Consider the following 25,345-nt stretch of genomic DNA (forward strand, 5'->3'; position numbering starts at 1 on the left):
GGAGTAGGGATCAAGTCACTTTAATAAATAAGTGTATGTATGTATGTATGTATGTGTTGGTCAGAAAGGAAAATAAAAAATATATGCAGGGTGCCTGGGCAGCTCAGTGGGTTAAGCATCTGACTCTTGATTTTGGCTCAGGTCATGATCTTGCTGTTTGCAGGTTCGAGCCCCACATCGGGCTCTGTGCTGATAGTGTGGAGCCTGCTTGGGATTCTGTCTCTTGTCTCCCTCTCTCTCTGCCCCTGCCCTGCTTGTTCTCTCTCTCTCTCTCTCTCTCTCTCCCCAATATATATATATGCAAGTTATTCCCAGGCTTCAGTGAAATGCTATCAAGATTTCAACTGAGGAGTTTGTACATTCTTTGATTTCAAACTTGCCCATAATTTTAAACTGTCAATATCAATATGGGCACATTGTTCTACACATTTAAAGAGGATGCTACTAGTGGTGATTATCCTGGTTTTGTATAGATTTAGTTGAACAAGCTGGTGCATGTCTGGCAGTCTCCTATGTTGCACAAAAAGTTGATTTCAAACTGTAGCTGTTTGAAAATACACACCACCAAAACCGAGAGTTTGATGGAAAACTAAACAAGCGCTTCTTAGTCTGTATTTTTTGCAAACAAGTGATTCAATTGCTTTGATTTTAAATTAACAAATCAAAAGGTCAGTCAGTTTGATTAAAAACACAGGAATCATCTAATTGATTTGTTGGCTACACTGACTCTTTGCTTGAAGAGGCAGCATGGTGTGATGAAAACAGAAGTGGGTTTGGGAGCCAAGCAGCCTGGGCACTGGTTTGGGCTCCCCCCACACACACACACCCTGGTAAGAATTTGGGTGACCTCTGAGCCTCAGGATACTCATACCTCAATCGTGGACTCCAGTGATAATCGCATGAGAAAACATGAGGAGAAATAAATTTGCACACTAGAAAGTTTGGTACAAAACTCAGTTATTACTATCAATAACTGTCACATAACCCCAAAGCCAAGTGTTCATCAATCCCCTTCAAAGACTGGGAGCCCTCCCATGTGTAACATTGTCTGTGCCTCTCCTGTCTGAGTCATATTCCCTAATAGTTTTCAACAGTGCCCTTTCTTACCGATTTAATTCAGCACCACTGACAATGATAAGCCCAACCACTGCGGCAGTTAATAGAAATTCTCCTTTAAATGAAGTGCATCTGCTGTGACATCTGTTTAAAACCCACAGAGGGGAGTCAGTGTTCACAAGCAAATTGAGTAATTACTATGTAATTACACTATAAATCGTGCAGTCATTGATTTGCTATCAAAATTCATATCTTTTGGACATACTCAGTATGAAAACCACCTGGGTTCTTCCAAAATGTGCAGCCATGTTCTTATAATGGTCAGTATAAGGATTTGAGCTAAACACCTGTGGCCAAAAAATTAGAATATTATCTCTAGAAGAGAGAAAGTGTTGGAGGGAAAGACATTAAAGTGTGGAAGAAGATGGTGATAGAGTGAGAAAGAAAGGGGAGAGGTATTTTGAAGGGAAATCATCTAATTGCTTTTTTTAGTCATTTCTTAAGAGCTGTGACATTGCTAAGCCTTGCTGGCAGGAGAAAACACAGGAAGAAGAGAGACCAGAGATGCAGGATTTCACCTGTTCCAAGAGAAGCCCATCACTCTTTGGATGCTGTTTGGAAGTTGGGAAACTTGTACCATATGCAGAGAGTAGAGGAATTAATGATTCAAGACATAGTATCTACTAGTCCTTTACTACTACCCACATTTATAGCAGTAAAAACTGATATCTAATACTTTACTAACCGGTTACAAAACATAGCTCTATGGTACTTCCTTAAAATCCATTTTTAAAAAGCCAATCAATAGATATTTTATTAACACATAGAGTAAGTAGGTAATGCATACAAGGCTATATTCTTGGAACAATACAGAATATAAATAAATAAGGCAGCATCACAGCATAATGGAGGGAAGGCTGACTTTGACCCTGGTTGACTTGAGTTTGAATCCTGGCTCTCTTGAACAGCTGTTGGGTTGAGCCATATGAAGCTGCTGATGTTCAACCATTTTTAAGCTACGTAGTGGCAATTTCATGTGGTTCGACCAAAAAGAATGGGAAAATCTCAAATAGTCTGGGCCTCAGTTTCTTCATTGCTAAAAAGGAGGATGATTATTTGAAAATCAGAGAAAATGTTTATAAGATGTTTATAACCATAAGAGACTCTTAAATAATGAGAATAAATAGGGTTGATAGCGTTGTGGGGGGAGGGGAAAGTGGGTGATGGGCATTGAGGAGGGCACCTGTTGGGATGAGCACTGGGTGTTGTATGGAAACCAATTTGACAATAAATTTGATACTAAAAAAATTTTTTTAAATACAATAAAGTTGTGGACAACAAACAAAAAAAGATGTTTATAACAAATGTTCATATAAATACTTATAAAAAGTTTATAGTAGGATGGTCCCCCTCGGTCCCCCCAGAGAATGTACTAAGCAACACCATTACTGTACAATGGGAAAGGAGACAAAGGACAATGTTGCAAAAAGTCAAAGTTGTGGGAGTCTCCCTTCTGATCACTGTGTATTTAAAAATAGAAGTTACACTAAATATTTAATGTTAGGAATTTTATTAAAATGAGAGGCTCCATTTGTTAAAACAAAGGCATTTGATGCCTTTCCTAAACATGCAGTTGTATGTCCAGTCTCTAAAACCTAAATTTTATGCCAAACAGCTATCTTCAACAAATTGCGCAATAAAATCAGTTACTCTGCAATTATATTAACATCAAATGGTTCGAATTTAATAGCCTGCTACTTTCCAAACTATGTTCCTCCAGTCTTCAAAGTGTAAGTCTTATTTAGGGATGGCATGCAATTTTACAAAAAGAAAGTAAAAACTGCACCCCAACGCAGCCAGTCACATTTATATGGTCTCTTTCCTTTGCAGGGGTGGGGGGAGCAGCCGCACTTAGCAGCGACAGAGGCAGCAGCAGGGGAAGAGCCAGTGCCATCAGTCAATTTGCTAAGTAGAGACAAGAAGCAAGTTCAGTGGAGCAGAAAGGTCCCTGCCTCTGTAGAGTTGATGGAGACAAGGATGTGATTGGTTTCTTAAGGGGCAGGCAAAGGGGCAATGTGTAATTTTGCCTCCCCTCACTAAATGTGCCTGTCTATCTGAGATGAATCAACACCTTAGATTACACATTATGCAGATGACAGTAGCAGTTTGGCACCTAACGCAGTCTCCTACCAGAGTTTAGAATCACTCCCACCGTTGTCTGTGAAAAGCGAAAATAAATTCCCCTCCTTGGCTTCCTCGTCCTTGAAATACAGCTTCCTCTAAGCCCCACAGCTCAGAGGCTGAGCTACGTGGCAGATGGCGGTGTCTCCTTGCAGAGGTTACGAGCTCAAAACTCCCAGACTAGAAAATTAATTTAACAAAAACAAAAATAGAGGTACCAATGGTCCTTGCAGAGCATACAGTGAGGATCTCAGGGAAATTCAATTCTTTAAACAAAATCAGAAAGATCTTGACAGTGTTTCAGCATCAATGGGCCAGGTGAAAACCATAGCCAAAGGTAGCTATTTCCTGAGTTGCTCATTGAAAAGTGACCCCGGAAGAATGGAATAATAACCATGTGGGCTAGAAACTTTTTTGTGCCACCATTAAAATGGACATGTCTTAATCCGGGGAAATGAAAGCTGTAAGTTTCTGATCGATTCTCACTTAAGTACCATAAAAGAGAACTGAACTGACCATTTCCCACCAAGTCCCAGAGTAAAACTGGAGGATAGCTGCTGACATTACAGGAGTAGTTAGCCCATACATGAAAAATGACATCTTTAAGTGAACATGATCAGATCCTAGTACAGATTCCCAACGGAAATTCTAAAAACTCTCTTCCTAGAGCTCCTAAGAAATATCTATATCTAAAATGCTCTGATTTATCCCTGGGGTAGATTATTGCCTTAAATTATCTCTTAAGACCACTTCTAATATTGAAATTTAGACTGTAAGGGTGAAATCAGAGTTCTTAACAAAAGCAAGTGCAGTGTTGGACTTCTATATCAATGAAGGGTTGAATTCTATGGTAGAGTAGGTTATTATCAAAAAAGAAAACTTTACTGGACAAAATATGGTGTGCCAGTGTCCATTTCAAAAGCACCCTCTAACACAGGTCAGAATTCAAAAATAAAAGAGAATCAGGTCAGAGCAATGGCATTCTCGTGGGTCATAGGATCTTTATATCCACTCAGACTAAAAGGAGCCTCCATTTTGTATCTTTGCATGAAGGCTTAGTGCATGTAGCTGTGTTCTCTGTAAACATTTATGTCAACCATAGAAGAGTTAAGCTTGAAGTAAAAGCATGGATGGCACCCAAACAAATCCTGGATTTTTCTTTATAAAAAAGTCAGCCCCATCTGAATAATAGTCTTCTTAGTGCACATCTTTTGTGGGAAGTTGGAGAAAGACCAGCTTTACCTAGCCTGGCTTGTCTGTCCTCGAAAGCACAGTGTGGGTTCTTCTCCAGAAGATAACAAGTCTCTTAATAGAATCAAAGGCCCAAATTCTAGCTTTAGATTCTCCTGGTTCTTTTACTTTGGTCACAAATGGTTAATCACTCTACAGACTTTCTCCTTGTAAGACGTTGTGCTGAGGCTTCTAAACTAATCATGTTTATAGACGCATTGAAATCCTTTTTAGGCAAGCTAAGAAACTTCTGCTGCCTTACATGCTGCTGTGCACTTCACTGAGAATGACAACTTGTTAGACGTACCTGTGTAATACTTAGAGCCTCCTCGAAAAGACTTTTTTTAAGAGCTACTCCATAGCGGCTCCTGGGTGGCTCAGTCGTTAAGCGTCCAACTTTGCCTCAAGGTCATGATCTCAAAGTCCATGAGTTTGACCCTCGTGTCAGGCTCTTTGCTGACAGCTCGGAGCCTGGAGCCTGCTTTCAATTCTGTGTCCCCCTCTCTCTCTACCCACCCACCCCCCTGCCGGCACTCTGTCTCTCTCTGTCTCAAAAATAAATAAACATTTAAAAAAAATTAAAAAGCTTCTCCACAATGTTACATTAGTTTCAGGTATACAACACAGTGATTCAACAAGTTGATATATTATGCTATACTCACCACAAGTGTAGTTACCCTCTGTCCCAATACATTGCTGTTAAAAAAAAAAAAGATATGTTTAAAATTTCTTTAAAAGCTAATCCAGAGCAATCTCCTCCATCCAGTGCTAGAACACAATATACATACACCCCAGGTCTTCACCCGTCAGAAAGAAGGCTGGCTTTGTGGTTCATTCACATCTGACGTTTGATCATTGTGAGCCACATTGATCCACGTTGAGCCACATTCATGTCTGAAGGGAGACTAAAAATTTGAGAAGGTGCCTTTCTATGCCTTTAGGAGAGGAACAAAACAGTGGCATTAAACCTCCAGTTTGGCAGATTCCTCAAAGATACCAAGATTGTAGGGATACTCTTCCACGTTCCCCAAATAGCAAGCGTGGCCACTGTGGCATTGCCACACTTACCCAAGCACCTTCTGCAAAATGTACAAATGAAATGTATCAGCCATCTAATGACATCAAAGGCCTGTGCCAGCCTCCCCCTTTCCCTAACAGGGGATGAGAAGCAGTACCAGGCTGTTTTTTAGCCCGCAGCCACTCAAGCCATGTTCCTAATTAAGAAAGTAAAATGCCCCAGACAAAAGTACAAAAAACCCAAATGGTTACTGTAAGTACAGATTTTGAGATTCTCTATTTGCTGCCACGAGAATATCTCAGGGAGAAGGAAAAATATGGTAAACCACAGGAAATAAGGATAGAAGGCTAATATATTTAAGTAATTTTCACTACTGTAGTATGTTTCCTTTGCAGTATAATTGCCTCTTGGATTTTTTTTTGGGGGGCTTATTATTGCTTAAACACCAGAAACTTTTGACTTGGTCCAGGTTTTTGAATACTTGAATAGAATGTGGTTTGGTGTAAATATTAACAAAACTGAAAAAAAAATGAATTAAAATTTATTCTTTGAACTAAGCTAAAAAAGGTATATATTATTACAAAAGTTACTTTGTATACAGAATAGTAGGGGCTTGTTGTATCACATCTTCTGTAGGGCAATCAAAACCAATGGTCAAAACAAAAACACTTACTTGGGTTCTCTCCACTTCTTTAGATTTAAGCCCGAGTGGAAAGCCTTGGAGGAGAGCACCAATGACATTTCCGTAGCCCATGCTGATACCCAGCAAGTAACACTGCATTGCCTGTACCATGACCCCAGCAAATATTCCCTACATCTGTCTACACTGAGCAGTGCAGCTTCACAACATCTCATACACACTTTTATGCCATTTATTTCATCACTTACAACACTATATTAAAATAAACTCCAGGGGCGCCTGGGTGGCTCAGTCAGTTGACCACCCAACTTTGGCTCTCACAGTTTGTGAGGTCGAACTCCGCATCGGGCTCTGTGCTGACAGCTTGGAGCCTGGAACCTGCTTCGGATTCTGTGTCTCCCTCTCTCTCTGCCCCTCCCCCACTCACACTCTGTCTCTCTCTCAAAAGTAAATAAACATTAAAAATTTTTAAATAAATAAGTAAATAAGTAAATAAACTCCAGGTGACAATACTGGACTTCAGCTCCTTAGAGGACAGTATGATGGTTAACCTTCTACCCCCGGGAGCTAACACAGTGCCTGAACATAAGAGAGACAATTAATAATAGCGTCCTAATTCATAATAACATGCATTAAAATATTTAAATACATTTCTGATTTTCTTCAAGTATTAAAATTAAAAATAGTATTTACTGAGCACGAATACGTGCCCAGACTGATATTGAGTGCTTTCCTGATATTTATTTCATTTCATTTTCATGAATCTGAGGTAGGCACAGTTCCTGTCTTCTGAGGAAACGCGTGCAGAACAGTGATACAGTTAGCAAACGGTAGTTTTATGGTTTTTAACACCTCACAATACTGCCCGCTGGACAAGTCCCTTAACAAACACTTTTTCAAAATTACTGGTGAAATCCAGACTCTTGGCAATTAAAACACTAAAGTTTGTAGCTGCAAATTTTCGTGATTATTTGACACATAGAGATAGCCCATGGTATGTCTAGTCCAACTTGACTTCCTTTATATGAAGTGTTACTTCAAGGTGCTTCACAGTGAGGGAAACAAGGATGAAAGAAACTGAGATCTCATCCTCATAAGATAGTATTCCTGGAGTAGAGTTCCACTTGACGAGGAAGATCCAGCCCACCAGGCTAGCTCTCATCATACCTGATCTGGAAGAACTTCTGTGGCGAGCGCCCAGATAGGTATCCTCAATACTTGACAGTCAGCTCAAATCATCATCGGAGTTGGCTCATCAAACAGACTACCAGGATGTGCTGATTTCACCCTCTTAATAACTGTCCCTACTGTGCTGACGATACTGTGTATTGTGTGAGTGATATGGGCGTTGATTACAGAATGAGCTGCAGGATAAATAATCTGGAAGATTTCAAACAAAAGATGGACCTGTCTCATACTGGCATCATAAAGGCTCTCAGATGCCATACTGTCCTCATCCCAAGAGCAGAAGGGTTGACTTAGGACTGTTCTGTGGATTTGACCCATAAATTGCAGGTTTCGATTGCTTGTATTGTTCCTCTGAAATATTAGTGGCCCGGGAGTAAGTTGTAGTTGCAGATTAATGAGCCAGGTTGGGAAGTTATGACTGTCAGCAGCACCATGAGTATGATTTCAGGGACTCCAGGCAGCAGATCATTGTTGGTGCCTTTGTTCTCTGACACTGCAATTGAGACATGAAGTTTCTAGGACAAGGCTTACAGAACCAAGAACACTGTCATCTGTTCTAATATTCACATCCCTGGAGTCTCTGAGGATGCTAACAGAATAAACTCAGGAAATGCAGGAAGTCTGTTAGACTAAGTAAGCAATAGTGGAGGGATGATTACATAAATAAAATATGGTAGTAATTGAAAACAAAGTGTCATGAGAATATTGGTAATGGCAGGCAAAGGTGTTGATGATGCTAACAAGGAAAAAAAAACATGAAAATGTCCATATAACATGATTTATTTATAAATAAAATATTTATAAATAAAAAATATAAAATGCAAATAGAGAAAAGATCTGTATCTGCTTGTCAACAGTCCTTGTATCTGCTTGATAGGATTATGTGTGATTTTTATTTTCTTCCTTTTGTTTATTTTGATCGTCTTAATTTTCTGTCCTGTGTATGTATCTTTGTTTTGTATCTTTTTAGTACTACTAAAACAAAAGCTTTCTCAAGCAATATAGCCATAAAATGCAGTTAGAAAGAGGAAAGTTTAGAAAATTAAGAGTTATAAGGTACTAGGCTTATAATAATTTTTTAAATAGATACTCTAATAGGATTATGTTCACCCCATAAAGTAACCAGAAGGCTGTGACCAATCTGCCTTTCTTTAAATCCCTTTTTTAAGAAACAAAAAATACAGTAACAATAATGTGATGAGAGTCATTTACAATCCCAAAAGGGAGGTCACGGAGCATCTTAACTGTCCAATAACTGTCCATCTCAAACTGTGTTGCCAAGAAGCTTCTAGTAAAAGCAAAATTCAGTGAGCTATTTTATGTCGGTCTTGAGATTCTCAAAAGAATACATCATATTAAAGGCTCTGAGCAGTCCTGCTGTAAATTAACGTGAAAACTTCATTTAATCCAGTGTTTTCTTCCCATTAGCATCTCACATCCCAAGTAATAAGGATATTGGGATGAAGTCTGGTGATGAGGCGACACTGAAAAACTTCTTTCAGACCACATGGATACATTACTCATATTGGGCATTTACTTATTTGCTTAGCTCTCTGCTCCAAGTGCAAGATAAATAATAATCTTGATTTCTGACAATTGCCCCAGGAGCCATGCCCTAGAGCTCCCCAGGGACACAGAAGCATTGGCACTTCTCTATTAGTCTTCTGGGACTGACAGATGCCCAGGAACCAAGGAGCTCATTATTGTTACTCACTTCATGCCTTGAAAACTTTTCAGATATTAGAGGTTATACTTTGCCCCCATTCCTATTACCCAAAATGCATATTTTCCTCTTGAATCTGGCAACATATGGCCACTGTATAGAGTTTCCAAGCATGCTAAAGCCAACATAATAATAGCTCTGAAGATAATTTCCTGGAAGGCATTTTTAGCAGTGAAGTTATGCTGTCTCCAAACTTTTCAATGTTTATACTCTTATCAGTATCTTGGAAGTGACATGAGGTGAGCGTCTTGTTAGGGGATTTCACAGAAGAACACAGTACAGTAGCTATTGCGAATAATGACTGTGGCTATGGTAACCCAAGGTGAAAAGCACTATTTGCATCACGTTATCACTCCTTAGAGATCCAATTTACACATGTTACTGCTGTAACTGGACAAGATGGATGTAATCACAAATGACCCACCACAACAGCAAGCCAGATAATTTATTTTTAAAAAATGGTTCAGAAAGACATTCAGGAAAGAATAATTCAAGGATTTGACAGTTGACAACTTGTGAAAAATTTTGAAAAATATTCACCCCAGAAAAAGTTCAGATTCTATATTATGTTTCCTGAATTTCTTTTTTATTAATGCTGGGCTGTGTGTGTGTGTGTGTGTGTGTGTGTGTTTATTGTCATTTCCAGAAATGTTATCTTTTATCTAGAAAATTTACTTTTAATCTAGAATCGATTACAACAAAGTCACGAGTTCAGGAATTAAATCGGAGGCAGAAATTTGCCTTGGATGGCATAGTGAAAAGGTCAAGGCTTGGGAGAAGATATCATATATTCAGACTACGAAACACCTTCTGGTGTATCTTTCTAGCACAACACACAAATGCTTGCTCTGGAATACAGCCCACTTATGTATGATATCTCAGCTCTCAAGAGCCCTCAACAAGGCTACTATTCTATGACAGATAACTGTTGATGGCTATTTATCTGGAAGCCATTTACTCCACAGTTATTTACTCATCAGCTACAGTATTTCTTGCACCATGCTATTACACTTAGGTACAGTGATAAAGATAGAAGTAATAATAAGAGTAATAAAAGTAGTGATACAGCCAGAGAAAATCTTTGTCCTTATAGAGGTGACAGTTTATCAAATGGACATGGTTAAAAGCAATGAGGAAACCAGCCTAGTGATTAAGGGGTCTTTCCATATGACATAAACAAACAACCCAAAATGCAATCAGTGGTAAATTATGAAATTGTATTGAAAATGAAGAAATGGTGAAAGTATGGTGGAGAAAAAAATAAATTCATGAGCAATGACTCCCTTTGCATACTCAGTTTCAACTATATTCTATCATGAATCCAACACTCTACCATCCCAGATGGCCCCCTATTCTCAAATAAATCAATTTAACACTTTTGTTTCTTTGCAAATGCTTTTCTCTTAACATTGAATGTCTCTTCCCCACAACCAAGTTTTCACCTATTGAGATTTCTCTATTCATTTTTTAAAATTTGAGATCCAAGTCAAAATTTGTGTCTTCCATGAATGTAAACCAATCATCTACATCAAGAATGAACTATTTTCAGTTAGAGTACCATAACTCTAATTATTTCTTATTTCTTACCACATGGATTATGGTTAATATAACAAAAGCTTCTTAAAGGTAGTGAATTTGCATTTTAATATGAATATTTAATAACATTTATAAATTGTTTTAAATTTATGGCTTATTCCATTTTTTTAAGTTTATTTATTTATTTAGAGAGAGACAGAGACAGCACAAGTGGGGAAGGGGCAGAGACAGAGGGAGAGAGAGGCCAAGCAAGATGTGTGATGCCAGCACAGAGCCCGACACGGGCTCGGGGCTCAAACCCAGGAAATCATGAGATCGTGACCTGAGCCAAAACCAGAGTCAGATGCTCAACTGACTGAGCCACCCAGGCACCCCAACATTTGTAAATGTTTCTCAGGGGATTGTCAAATATAATGAATGAGTAAATGCAAACAAAAGCATTTCAGTAATCCTCCCAAATTAAAAAAAGAACAGAGAGTAATGAGTTATCAGCATGTCTTCAGACTTAGTAGTAGACACATGTATGGTGCCATGTGTAATTATATAGGTAAAATTAACACATCACAAAAAAAAAAAGAACCAAATGAATTTTCAGTAATTTTTGAGAGTGTATTTATGGTGGCCTATTTTTAAATGAAGACTCCATGGTTTTCAGTGAATTCACCTAGAAGAAAGGCACACAGAGTTTCCTGGAAGAGATAAGCAGTTGTCATCCAGGGCATCTTGCCCTAAGCAAGGTCACAAGAGGGCCATGTGACATCCAGCCAAAACACACATCCATACATTTTTAGACAGCATGGAGAGAGAAAATAGGTTTTTCAAATATGATCCACAATTCAAAGGCGGCTCCTTACATGGACAATGCTACACAGCATTTTTCTAGATGAGTATAGCAGGGATTCATTCATTTTATAGTGGTGGGTAGCTCTCTCAAGCAATGCTTAAATGTCCAGCAATTTAAATAGCAAATTTATATGCCATTTTAAAGCTTACAATGCATGTACCTCACAACCAGCCTGAAAATTAGATTATCATCGTTCCATCTTTTAAAATTTAAATTCGTTAGTTAACATACAGTGTAGTACTGGCTTCAGGAGTAGAACCCTGTGATTCATCACTTACATAGAACACCCAGTGCTCATCCCAACAAGTGTCCTTCTTAATGCCCATCACCCATTTAGCCCATCCCCCACCCAGCTCCCCTCCAGCAACACTCAGTTTGTTCTCAGCATTTAAGAGTCTGTTATGGTTTGCCTCCCTCTGTTTTTATCTTACTTTTCCTTCCCTTGCCCTATGTTCATCTGTTGTGTTTCTTAAATTCCACATATGAGTGAAATCATGTATTTGTCTTTCTCTGAATAATTTATTTCACTTAGCATAATACACTCTAGTTCCATCCACATTGTTGCAAATGGAAAGATTTCATTTTTTTTTTGATCACGGAGTAGTATTCCAAATATATATATATATATGTGTGTGTGTGTGTGTGTGTGTGTGTATGCATATACACACACACATACATGTACATACACCTATATACCACATCTTCTTTATCCATTCATCAGTTGAGGGACATTTGGACTCTTTCCATAATCTGGCTATTGTCAATAGCAATGTTGTAATCATTGGGGAGCCTGTGCCCCTTCAAATCAGCATTTTTGTGTCCTTTGGATAAATACCTAGTAGTATAATTGCTAAATCGTAGGGGTAGTTCTATTTTTAATTTTTTGAGGAACCTTCATACTGTTTTCCAGAGTGGCTGCTCCAGTTTGCATTCCCACTAATAGTGCAAAAGGTTCCCCTTTCTCTGCATCCTCACCAACATCTGTTGATTCCTGAGTTGTTAAATTTAGCCATTCTGACAAATATGAGATGTCATCATTTCATTCTATACTTAAAGAGTAGAGAAAATGGTGTGTGGTTTGGGGTCCTTAGTTTAAAAAGCAGAAGCCAGTTTACAGGTAAAAGAGAAAGGAACTTTTCATTTTTTTTTTTTAAACAGTTATTCTAAAGGTGTTATTCTAAATTTTTTTTTTCAACGTTTATTTATTTTTGGGACAGAGAGAGACAGAGCATGAACGGGGGAGGGGCAGAGAGAGGGAGACACAGAATCGGAAGCAGGCTCCAGGCTCTGAGCCATCAGCCCAGAGCCTGACGCGGGGCTCGAACTCACGGACCGCGAGATCGTGACCTGGCTGAAGTCGGACGCTTAACCGACTGCGCCACCCAGGCGCCCCAGAAAGGAACTTTTCAAAGGGCATTAGGTAGTTCATGGAATCTCCGGGGGGACAAGACCCACGTCAGGTTACTCACCAGCCAGAACAGCATGACCAAACAGTCATGACCAACAGCATGACCAACACAGCCCAAACAGTGCTTGACAATTTTTAGAGTTGTTTTAGGAGGCACATCATTGCTTCCACTGCCTCTACTCACACCTATGATGTCACATTTGGAGGATGGAAATTCTATCACAGCAGTTTGAGACTAGACACTTTTGTCACTCCATGTACTCTCCAGTCAATCCAAATCACCAGAAGGCACCTGCCATATTGTGTTGCTGACCCCTGCATCTGTGTCTTGCCCAGAGGCATCTGATTGGTGGAAACTAGGTCATATGCCTTTATCCAAGTTGTAAAGGGACCTGGGAAATTTAGTTTTTGGACTTCAGCTTCTTTTACAACTGGCCTACTTCCTGGAAGAAAAGCTAAAGGGGAATTGGAATAGAAATAAATTGGAATAGCTAAACTACCAAATCTGCCATAAATAGAGAATTTACTTGACTACAGTCACATCGCTAGTAAGTGGCAGAGCCAAGTCTTACGTTCTTCCCAAGATAAAATGATTGCGTCATTATGGTAGAGATGAGTAGTTCATCTTGCCTTCAAAGCTTTATTAAAATATCTCGTAAGAGTAACTGTTTCCTTTTGACCCAGAATTGCATGGGCTCTAAGCATCATTATTGGTTTGATTTTCTAGATATCTTAATATTGTGAAGGGAGATGAATCCTTTATCCTTTCTCAAGCTCTCATTTAAAAATAATGGGGGTGCCTGGGTGGCACAATCAGTTGGGTGTCTGACTTCGGCTCAGGTCATGATCTCACGGTCTGTGAGTTCGAGCCCCGCATCGGGCTCTGTGCTGACAGCTTGGAGCCTGGAGCCTGCTTTGGATCCTGTGTCTCCCTCTCAATCTGCCCCTCCCCTGCTCATGCTCTCTCTCTCAAAAATAAATAAACATTAAAAAAATTTTAAAAATAATTACAGCTTTTACATTGTGCAACCAGTGGTCTCAGGGCCAGAAAGAGCCTTGAGTGGTGGTGAGAGGCACAGCAGCTGTGAGTTCATTTTCCCTACCTTCACATTATTGCCTGGATAACTAAAGGAAATAGGGAAAACAAACATTTTTAATCTGACTACATGTAAAAAGTGAAATGTAGGATATGGTATAGAGACCCACACATTCCAGTTTAAGAGATCGTGTTCACATCCACGTTTAATCACTCAGTAATTGTGACACTGGAGCAAGTTGCTTACTCTTTGGGCCTCAGTTTCCTGTTTTGTAAAATGGGAACAAGGATGCTTACTAACAATTATAATTGTTAGGATTATATGTAAGTTATAGAGAATATTATGAGTAGAGGCAGAGAAGCAATGGTGTGTCCTCTCAGTTATATGTACAAATAGTTATTTGTAAGGCATTTTATATAGTCCTAGAAAATAGTATTGATTAAATACAAACTATTATTTAAAATATTGTTTTAAAATAATTAATGTCATAACCTTAATTGAGCAAATTTGAAAAATGAAGTCCTATGGTAATCTACCCAGTCATAAAAATGGTTACACTTTTTTTTAGGCAATCCAGAATATTAATTTATTTCCTCTTCCCTCAGCCCCACACCTTAGAAGTCAATCGTTTTCCCCAAGAGCCTCCTGAAGGCCCCTTTCATGTCCTTGTTCCATAGGCTGTAGATGAGCGAGTGGTTACACTTTTCACTGAAGAGCTATGATAGAGAATAATGACAAATGAGATTTTCTTCCTCTAATTTCTGATAGTTTTACATTTGTATGGCTTCATGTGTTTTAACAACAACAAAATGTCTACTTCCTTCCACAACTGACCTGTTTCCAATTATACTTAGAGACCTTTCCTAAATTCTACCTTTATAGAACTCAAACTGTCTGATGGTTTTCAAATAACATAATAAAGGAAAGGGGAAGCAAATAGCTTGATATCTCTTAGAAAAGTCACCTGTACCATCTGTCTAGGCCTTACTGGAAAAAAATGACTGTTAAAATGCAGTCTTTAAACAAAAAAAAAATAGTCCCAGAATTTCATGGAAACTCATCTCTAATGGACCAAGTAAAAACATGCTTTGAATGGACCTTACAACATTTTAACAGTTTCAGAAACAGCCTGACATCTCAAATACAAAGAAGAGTAAAGCTCTCCCATGTGTAGAGCATGTACAAAAAGCACAAAATCATTTTTTACCTTTTGTTGTCATTAGTAAAACTTGTCCTCAATGCCTGTTAAGTTTGTCTACGATATAGACTTCCTAGCTTAAAAAGAAATTGGACTCAAACACATGTTCTGAAATCTATTTTCTACAGGGAAAAGAAAAAGCAGAAAGCAGAAGGAAGGCAAATGTCTCTCCACTTTGGTATCATCTTACATTTATACCCGGTCTGAGAGAGAGAACCGCGATGAAATCGGAAAGGGATGTATAAAGTTCATTGGTCTCTGACCCACGTTTCCGGTGAACTCTGCTAGACAGCTGACTGCTGAGTTCCCTATGTTAATGAGACTGGAAGTGGGGCTGAGTATGGTGTGGAAAATGGGTAGAGCAGGCAAAGGAGGGGGAAAGAGGAAAGTGCAAAGACCACCAGAAATGCGAGCAGAGAAACGTGAGAGTGCAGGAAGGAGTCCTAGGCAAGAGTTGGAAGAACAGAGTGACTAAGCTGTCAGGGAAGGTCTTATGGCTTTACTCAGAATGACGTTATGCACCATGCAGATAGATTGCAAGAGTTTAAATGGGTGACGATTTATTTATTTATTTATTTATTTAAAAATTTTTTTTCAACGTTTATCCATTTTTTGGGGGACAGAGAGAAACAGAGCATGAATGGGGGAGGGGCAGAGAGAGAGGGAGACACAGAATCGGAAACAGGCTCCAGGCTCTGAGCCATCAGCCCAGAGCCTGACGCGGGGCTCGAACTCCCGAACCGCGAGATCGTGACCGGGCTGAAGTCGGACGCTTAACCGACTGCGCCACCCAGGCGCCCCTGGGTGACGATTTAAAGAGTTTTCATGCATAAAAGCGTGAGAGAGCACTTATTTGGGGGCTCTGGATATGAAATGAAAGAGAAAAATATGACAATAATTGAAAGTGATGCCAGGGTCAAGAGGTTTTGTTATTGTTATTCTCGTCATTTTTCTAAGCCCTTCTAAAGACAAAGAGCCAATGGTAATGGAAGGACTGAAAATGCCAAATAGTGCATTGAAGAGCCTTTCATCAAGTGGGTTGAGAAATCATGGACTGGTGTGGAATTCCTGATCAGTGAAAATTAATGCAATTTTGAAACTAAGAGAAATTTTTAAGGAGGAAAATGTTTCCCAAGAATTTTATGGCAAAACTACAACTTGAGGTTTCTTCTGTTGACTGTCAATCCTGTGCTTTCTCCAGGAGGCCAAATTGTCTCAGTCGCTTTGACGATGAGATCTTACCCCACAAAATTTAAAGGCTCAGGAGTAGGAATAAAGATTGCAAATGATTGTGGAGAGCTGATGCAGTGGGGAAGAGAGAATGGTAAAGTGACAAGAATGAGAGTTGAACCTCAGAGGCCTTGGGTGGGGGGGATTAATGTCTTGAGCCCTGCCCATGGAATCCAAGTGAGAAGAGTCCAGTGTAGCGGCAAACAGATTCAAGAGCTATGCAAGGTGGATTGTGGTGAAGAGTTCAAGGTGCCAGTAGGATTAAAACTGTCAGGCTGGGTCTCTAACCATTGGGGAAATAAGAATCATTAGCAAAAAGGGAGTTATGAAAAGAGGGGAATGTGTAGAAAGGGAAATCTCTAACACAAAATAGTGTCTGGTGAGGGGAAGCTGAGCAAGTGTTTGGTAAATAGCTTGTGGGGAGCAACACTGGGGATTGGCGGAGGTAAGGACTGTGAAGAACCAACACAGGTGACTGAGGATATTGGTGAAATCCAGGGCAGCATTTGACACCTCACTGGCCAGGAGGTACCAACTTGAGAAAGTATACACAGAATCACAGATTTCAGAAACAAAATGGTTTGGTTAAAAAGCTACTCTGCCAAACAGAACTCATTGTCACCCAGGCTTTCCTTTGGGTACATCTCCAGAGCAATTCATAAAGCTAACTCTGATGCTGAAAATTGCCAAGTCCCTTAGGTTGAGTGATGAAATGATCATATGCTTCGTAATATTACATTGTGGATAAGTTCTGTTACGACCTTGACAAGCCTATGAAGAAAAACTGGTAAATCATGAATTGGCTTTGTCTTGAATATCTCTAAAATACTCATGGTATAGCCATTTGAGCCTGTCCTAGTGGACATAGAATGTTAATTATGACTATGTAAATGCTACTCAGAGGGCTATTTAAATCTGGTAGATTTTTGATATTCTAAAGTTGTATTTGAAAAAAAATCTAGTTCTTTATCACATTAGTGCTAATAATAATCATAATATTTCCTCTAACTTGTGTATCCTTTTTTCACAGAAGTATAGGACCTCTTAATATTCACATTATAAAATGAAATTGAAACATCTTGTGAGAACAGTCAACTGCCGAGCTTTCCCCCACCCCTTTTGAGTATCAGCCAAATAAGAAAACTGCTTTTGCACCAGTCAAGATGAGTTGACTTATTGCTCATTAAACATTTTATAGGTGATACCCTCAAGATTTGTCTTTTGCTTATCATGTTTATATTAATAATGATAATACTCTTCGTTCTGGTAGCAGTATTTAGCTTACAAAGTATTTTCAAATCCAGTATCTTATTTGATCCATACAATGACCTTGCAAAGTATGTCCGGATGTCATTATTCTCATTTCATTGATGGGGAAACAAAGGTAGAGAGATGCACAGAGTCCAGAGCTGATTACTAAAAATCTGGAAGTTGAATCCAGATCTTCCAGTGCCATAAGATTGCCTACAAAATAATTTCCATTGACAGCAGCTACACAAAATTATTTTTGCCTAGGAGCGCCTGGGTGGCGCAGTCAGTTGTAAGCATCCAACTTCGGCTTTCAGGTCACGATCTCTCAGTCTGTGGGTTTGAGCCCTGCGTCGGGCTCTGTGCTGACAGCTGAGAGCCTGGAGCCTGCTTCGGATTCTGTATCTCCCTCTCTCTGTGCCCCTCCTCCACTTGCTCTCGGTCTCTCTCTCTCTCTCTCTCTCTTTCTCAAAAATAAATAAACATTAAAAAAAATTAAAAAAGTTATTTTTGCCTGTTATGTGTTCTGATAAATTGATATTGTGTAAAGGGGCATTTGAGTTAGAAAAGGAAACAAACGGAAAATAAAAATTGCAAGGTCTTTTCTGTATGATGTTATCAATTCCCTCATGGTACTAATGTCATTCTCTGAAATATGACCCAAAATATTACCTCTCTGTGATGGACTAGGAAATATCTCCTTAGACTTTGTAAATTTTAGGTAGCAATACACTAACATCTTTCTGGTTTCTAATAATATCCATTTATATCAGCTTCCCCTACCCAAAATAATGGGGCAAATGAATACTCTTTTTGGTGTCGCATAGCTCATCATTTTTAAATTCTCCCAGCTGCTGTTTATATGAGTAGGATGTCTTTCCTCTCATCCTCTTCCACCTCTGTAATAAAACATCATGGCGTTTCTTTCCCAGTGGAGAAGCCCTACCCAAGGCCCGACCATACTGCCAGGCTCCCAGGCTCCTATGATTAAATAAGTGATGGCTCTGCCCATCTTTAAAAATGTGTCTCATATACGGCAGTCAAGGCACCATATCCATCACTGCAAAGGAAGCCAAGCATTTATTTAAAATAATGAGACATCCTCATTTTCATTTTTCCCTGAGAGGATTGTAGCAATGTTTAAAAATTCTCTGAATTCTAGAACTAGGGCAACACATTGATTCGAAGAAAGCTATAATCTTCTCTAATTTGAAGTGCACTTTTTTCTGCAAGGAAATAGAGTGTAGCTTTCAGAATAGCAAGAGCCCTAAGCCCACACATGAACATCCTCATCCTGACCACTCCTCTTTCAAGTTGGCCCCATTCTTCTGAGTGCAGGGATTTATAAGGACCTTTTCAACAAATTTCAAGGTATAGTGAACTGAAAGGAGAAAGGTTCGAATAATCTCTTCCAGATTTGGGAGGGAAGGGATTTCAGCTGCCAAATCATGATGAATATTACCCTTCTTTGCTTTCTGCCACTTGCTTGTTGCAAACGTTCTGTTGGGTGAGTTCAATTATGGGGTCTCTGAAAGGATTCATAATTAAATTTTTTTTAAGGAACAAATTAGCTTTTTGTCTTTCTGAGGCAGAGGAGTCAGACCGTTTACCTCTATGAGCATTCAGGGATTTCGACTTCTGTGTGTATAGTGCCTTTCACAGCCAAGGAGGCTGACTTCAAAGAGAGGCTAGGAGAGAGAGCTAGCCCTCTGTGATTTGGAGAGATAATAAGTTAGCAAGCTGTATAACATAATGGTTTATGAAATTCTTCCTTCAAGGACCATTATCTAGTGTTAATAGTGCTTTATTTCTTCCTCTCCTGTGCTTATTTAGAGCATAATTACAAGAGCGAGAGGAAGGGAGGGAGTTGGGCATCAAGATAACCATTCGCCAAATTAATGCAGCTGAGTAGAATCTCTGGCCTTTGGGGCTCGTTTATCAATTAGTTCTGTTGCAGTCTGAGTTCCTGGATTTCCCCATAGAATGAAGATTCTTTGATTTCGCTCATACACCAGCTCTGAGGAAAGTCATTTGAGATCAAAACATTTTTCAGGCAGAATCTCTTTTACCCTCCCCAGGATGGTGATGTGTGGTACCACCAACTTTTCATCCATTTCAGGAGCTTTTCATAAACACAAGTGGTTGGCCCTTTCTCTCCCCACCTTTCTTTATTATCTTTTTTTTTTTTTTTTTTTTTTTTTTTTAGAATTTTTGTCTTCCTTTTATCCCTCCCTTTTAACTGGTTAAAATTGGGTTGATTTGTTTTCAACAGGTTTATCTTTTGTACCATGTTTTAAAATGACTTCATGGATTTTAATGTTAAAACCACTTTTGTAGTGCCATATGGTCTCTGAATATTCAAAATCATTTCTGAATAATAGGAATGCTGGTAGTTGGAGGTGACACGGGAGAATCGTCCTTATTCTCCAGAAAACAAGTCAGTTTCTCAAGAATTGTTTGACCCCAACCTTTTGGGAAAGGTGTCACAGCCCTGACTTCACTTTCCCAACTAATTATGGATTGATTTTTTTTTGCAGGGGAGGTGGGGGATACCTCAAGGGAAAGAAAAAATGGCAGAAGCACAGGACTGTTTTTAAATCTGTGCCATATTCCTCATGTGGTCTTACAAAATAAATGAACTAGCTTTTTTTAATCTAAAAATAAGCCAAACTTTGTGTCCCTTTACACGTTGATGTTCCATTCTACTTTGAATGCTAATTACCCATTTTTTTTTACCCTTTAAAAGTTAGTTTACCAAAACCCAATAATTTCCCTGCTCGAATCAAGAGCATAAAATGTGAAGAAATGAAATCTTGGGGAGCAAAGTATTTCATTTTGTTGCCATCCAGGAAAGTAGATGTGGATGGAATTGTGTCCCTCCCCCCTAAGAAGACATGGTGAATTCCTAACCCCCAATACTTCAGAATGTGACCTTGTTGGGAAATAGGGTCTTTATAGAGGTAATCAAATTAAAATGAGGTCATTAGTGTGGGCCCTAATCTAATATGACGGGTCTCCTAAAAAGGGGTTGAGGGGTAAATTGGGACACAGAGAAGGGAAAATGCTGTGTAAAGATGAAGGCAGAGATCTAGGTGATTCATCTATAAACAAGGAGTGCCAGAGAATTGCCAGCAAATCACCAGAAGTTAGGAGAAAAGCGTGGAACAGATTCTCCCTCACAGCTCTCACAAAGAACAACTCTGCCAATATCTTCTCAGACTTACAGCCTTCAGAATTGTGAAACAATAAATTTACCCAGGTTCTGGTACTTTGTTATGGCCACCTTAGCAAACTAATACATATAGCCTGCTAATACCAATAACCTCCATCTCTAGAAGCTGAGGGCATTTGCAAGAGTGAGCAAAAAGGCCACAAATAGGAAACATGAAGCCAAGAAGATCCAAAAGACAAGAGAAGAGCAGGGTTCAAAAACCAAAAAGAAAGTGTTTCCTAATGAAACACTAACCCCAAAGAGCCAAGCAAAGAGCCAAAAAGTAAAAGACTCAATGACCAGACTGAAGAGCACAAGACTTTCTATTCTCAGCTCAAATGTCACCCTTCAGAGAGTGACCGGTTCATCTAAAGTAGCTCCCCTCTCACCTCTGCTCAGTCTCTATCCCACTGCCTGACTTACTTACATCAGTTGCCGCTACCTGAAACTATTTTTGTATTCGTTTATCATGCGTTTATTGTATGCCGTTTCCTAGAAAGTAAGCCCCCATCTGTCTTACCAGAGTGGAGAGCAGTGCCTGGCATCTCTGCAGGCATCAGGTGTTTCACACCTGGCATTAGGTGTTTCGCACGTTTCTCATGGACAAATGAAGTAGACTTGAAAATCAAAGGGAAATCAGAACACGGAGATATTATATTCCTTGAGACACCAGAGAGTTGACGGGGCCTGGACAGCCTTGCCCATGGGTGCAGGGAAGCTGGAATGACTGCAGGCCCCTTCAGTGACAGGGCATAGGGAATCAGTGCTGACTCCTACCTGCCTGAATATGATGGAGAGTGACCAAACTTGACACCCAAATTATGCACAATTCACCCAAGAGATTCTGCCCACTTGCTGCAGGACTTACTTCCGGCCATACAAGAAAAGAATTTTGGCAACTTAGGGGCTTTTTAAAAAATACACTACTCAAAATAACAGACTATCCAATGTGATTTCTAGGGGAATCAGGAGCTCCTTAAATTGAAAATTCTGCTCCATTAACTTCCTGAAAGGTGAAGGTGGGTAGCTCCTGAAGGGTCTTGTGAATGAGGTAATCTGCGATACAGGATGGCTCCTGGGGAAGAAATCTTTCAAGAGTTCTAGAGGAAGGTTATTTGGAGGGATTTGTATTTAATGGATGACAAGTTAATGTGTCATCAGTGTCTGTGGTTGTGGTAGGACTGCTAAAAGGAATGACAAATGTTCTATATGCAACTTTGTATTTTAATACATTAACGCGTCTGTTAAACAGGACTTTTTTAAATCTCATGAAACTAAAAGAACCCCCCAGAGGATTCCTCTTTGTGACATTCAGCTCCTTTCTCTAGAACTTTTCAGCTGACGTTTTCTTTGCTTTTTAGTGGACTTTTGCCTTCGTGTTTTCCAGGAAGAGAACAGAATTCTCTAGTGAAAATCTGTACAGTGCATTTGCTAAACCAAAAAACTGATCGCAATCCTGTGTTCGGAAGAATCGATTGACGTGTGTGACCTGGACCCCAAATCATGAACTGATAAGCTGACATAATCCTCTCCTCACCACTAGAACCTGTTCTTTATATCATAATACTATCTCCCTGTGTAACAACATTTCCCTCAGAAACTCAAAGGATTGGTGATGATCGTTAACACGTATAATGTGTTTGGAAATAATGTAGATTTTATTTTTGTCCTTATTTTAGCTTAAGGCTACCGAGGCCCAGAAAGCCTCACAGCAAGTTAGGATTGCTCAAGGAGTAAAACGTGGACATCTGGCCCATCACTAACTACTTCAATCAACATACATAAAATCATGCTTTAGAGTTAAATGCAGCATACTACTACTCTCTCTTACCTTTCCTTATATTGCTATCTGTTCCAGAGGTATATTTTTGTGTTCGTTTGGCCACCGGAGACATGTGTTTTCTTGTAAGCAAAAAGGATGTTTTTTAACACCCCTCGCTGTAGGTGCACGTTATCCTTGGCTGCTCTTCAGATCCTAGGCTGGTTCTTTTGCCCATTTCCAATCCTGTTTTTATTGGTGATAATTTGCATTTACTGGTGACCAAGATGTAACTAATGCTGTGCTTACTTTTGTTCTCATGTCTGAAAAAAAGTCAGTAGTAAGAGCAATTCTTGCAGTGTGTGAGTATAAGCACATGTGTGTGTTTGAGGACACCAGAGAAAGGGGAAAGCAAAGTGTGTCTGAGCCTCTTCCACAGTAGCCACTCTCTCTCCCTGCCCCCAGCTTTAATGTACTCTTTGCAAGACATCAGTTTTTGGTGATCGAGGATCTTCACAGAATCGGTGTCATGCAGTGTGTAACAAACCAGAATGAACTAGGCAAAAATTCCAGCTGCGGACATACATCTAAGAAAATAAATGCGCAGATTGCTGGAAGAATAGCAGCATGAGATGCTCCCTGCCACCCTGCATTTTCCTGTGCAAGATTTTGCCTGTTGTCCTAACAGGCCTTTCGAAGCTCGAGATGACTACTCAATTATTCATTCACTAGCTGTGTGATCTTGAGTAAGCTACTTAATATCTCTGAGTTTCCATTCTCTCAACTGTAAAATGGAGGCAATAACTCTCTTGTAACATCATAAGGAATTAAGCTCCATACAATACAGGCCATGGAGTGCACAGCACGTAGCCTGATGCCTGGTGTACTACATGTATTTTATTTTATTTTGTTTTGTTTTATTATTTAAGTTTATTTAAGTTTATTTATTTATTTTGAGAGAGAGAGAATCGTAAACAGCCTTAGCCCAGAGCCAGATGCAGGGCTCAATCCCATGACCGTGGGATCATGACCTGAGCCAAAATCAAGAGTCAGATGCTCAACAGACTGAGCCACCCAGGTGCCCCTTTATCCCTCTGTTTTAATCATTTACATGAAGTCTTTCCTCCTGGAATATGAGTTCCTTGAGGAGGAGTACGGGTTCTATTTCTGTTTTCCCAATGCTTTACATGCACCCATGTGATTAGTGGCTCGAGAAAAGAACTTGAGAGGAACCTCTTCCAGTGACTATTTTTGGTATACCAGCTGAGTGATAGGTGACTCACACTTTAGTAGGAAAGTATGGAAAGTGACAAGGGCTGTATGATGATCACGGTAGGCTTGTAAGAATCAGATACTAAGCCCTGGAATAATGAGGGAGAAAGTTTGGTTGTGATTACCATCTTGAGATTCACTCATATCCCTTTGGCATTCAAATGGAGTCCATGTCTGTATATTCCAAGTTGAGAAACCCTTCTCTATACTCTACTGCTGGTTTCTCTTCCTTCTTTTTGCTTACTGTTTAAAGTATCAAAGCTTGCTGCACATCACATCCCTTTTATCAGCTCTGGTGCACCTTAGAGTGGACATTTCCTTCAGGAGCCAAGAATACTGGAGCTTATATTTAGAGAGTACTTATTACGGGTTGGATGAAGGTGTGATTATGCCTGGAGTCATGCTGCTTGACGCCATTCTAATATTCATTTAGTTAGAATGGTAACCACACTGAGTTATTGCTGGTCTCATATGGATCATATATTCACAGTCAGCCCTTGGCTTTGACAAGATGATGTGTATTATCTCTGCTATTGCCCATCACTTCTTTTCATTGCATTATGAATATTGTGCATGGAAGCATGATTTTCCATCTATAATCACAGTTGAGTCCTTTCAACACAGTCTGTATGTTTAAGTGCATAGTTTTCTTCAAAGCAGACTTTGTTGAAATTGATATCCATTATCTGCTATCTCTGTCTTCCAGGGATACCATGTTTTGCTCTAACTGGGAAGGAAGAGACAGTTTTTATTAACATGAATAGACTTTGTAGCCTGGCATGTATTGTTTTACTGGTGTGATAGCAACTCAGGTTCTAGAAAGGAGTAGCATTCTGAAGGACAACTTTTTAATTTGAACACCAATTTAAGTGTTGTGTCCATCTTCATTGGATTTGTGGCCCTAAGCTCAATTGTGTCTCTCATTATACTCCTGCTATGTTTACTGACAAGTGTAACCACAGAAAAAGAATTGAAAGGGGCCAACGTAATTTCATCAAGGGAACATCAGGGTGAATTGTTGAAAACCACAAAAAGTGATACCATTTAGATCAACTACAAAATGCATGCTGCCAGCTGTCTGAAAGGACACTTGGGTGATGGTGTCCATGCCTGAAGAAAAGGCTCTTCTTCATAGGATGTCTCCTAGAAAACTGATAATAAGGGACTATCATTTGTGAAAGCCAAAGTTAGGGAAAAGTGAGGAAAAGTAAAGAATTACTTGTGAGTCAGAGCCTAGAGAGACCATTTTAGCAGAGATTTTCCAGTGGCGATGGGCACATTTTCAAACACAGGGCTAGAGAAAGCAAAGAGATGTTGAGAACTGATTATTTCATCAGAATTAAGCGAACGAAAGCTCAGACTTGGAAACGTGGAAAAGAGATACAAGGCCCTATGTGAGACTCTCCTGCTTGAAAGAAGCCTTTAGTGTCCGAAGGTATTTAACAGCAAAGAAGTCCTCTTGTGACGGGGAAAACTCGTTTTAATTACTAATGTTCAGTTTACTTCATATTCTTCTAGAGTTTATAATCTAATATTTATTAATTGGGTATAAATATACATAAATAA

General features: G+C 39.4%; 1 protein-coding gene across 6 annotated transcripts in view; it reads left to right on the plus strand.

Moving 5' to 3' along the window:
• B3GALT1 (beta-1,3-galactosyltransferase 1) overlaps positions 1–25,345 on the plus strand; it is a 344,112-nt gene that overhangs the window by 313,614 nt on the left and 5,153 nt on the right. The gene's annotated exons all lie outside the window — the stretch shown is intronic.

Source organism: Felis catus, chromosome C1 (assembly GCF_018350175.1).
Source record: "Felis catus isolate Fca126 chromosome C1, F.catus_Fca126_mat1.0, whole genome shotgun sequence".
In the NCBI taxonomy this organism is placed as follows: Eukaryota; Metazoa; Chordata; class Mammalia; order Carnivora; family Felidae; genus Felis; species Felis catus.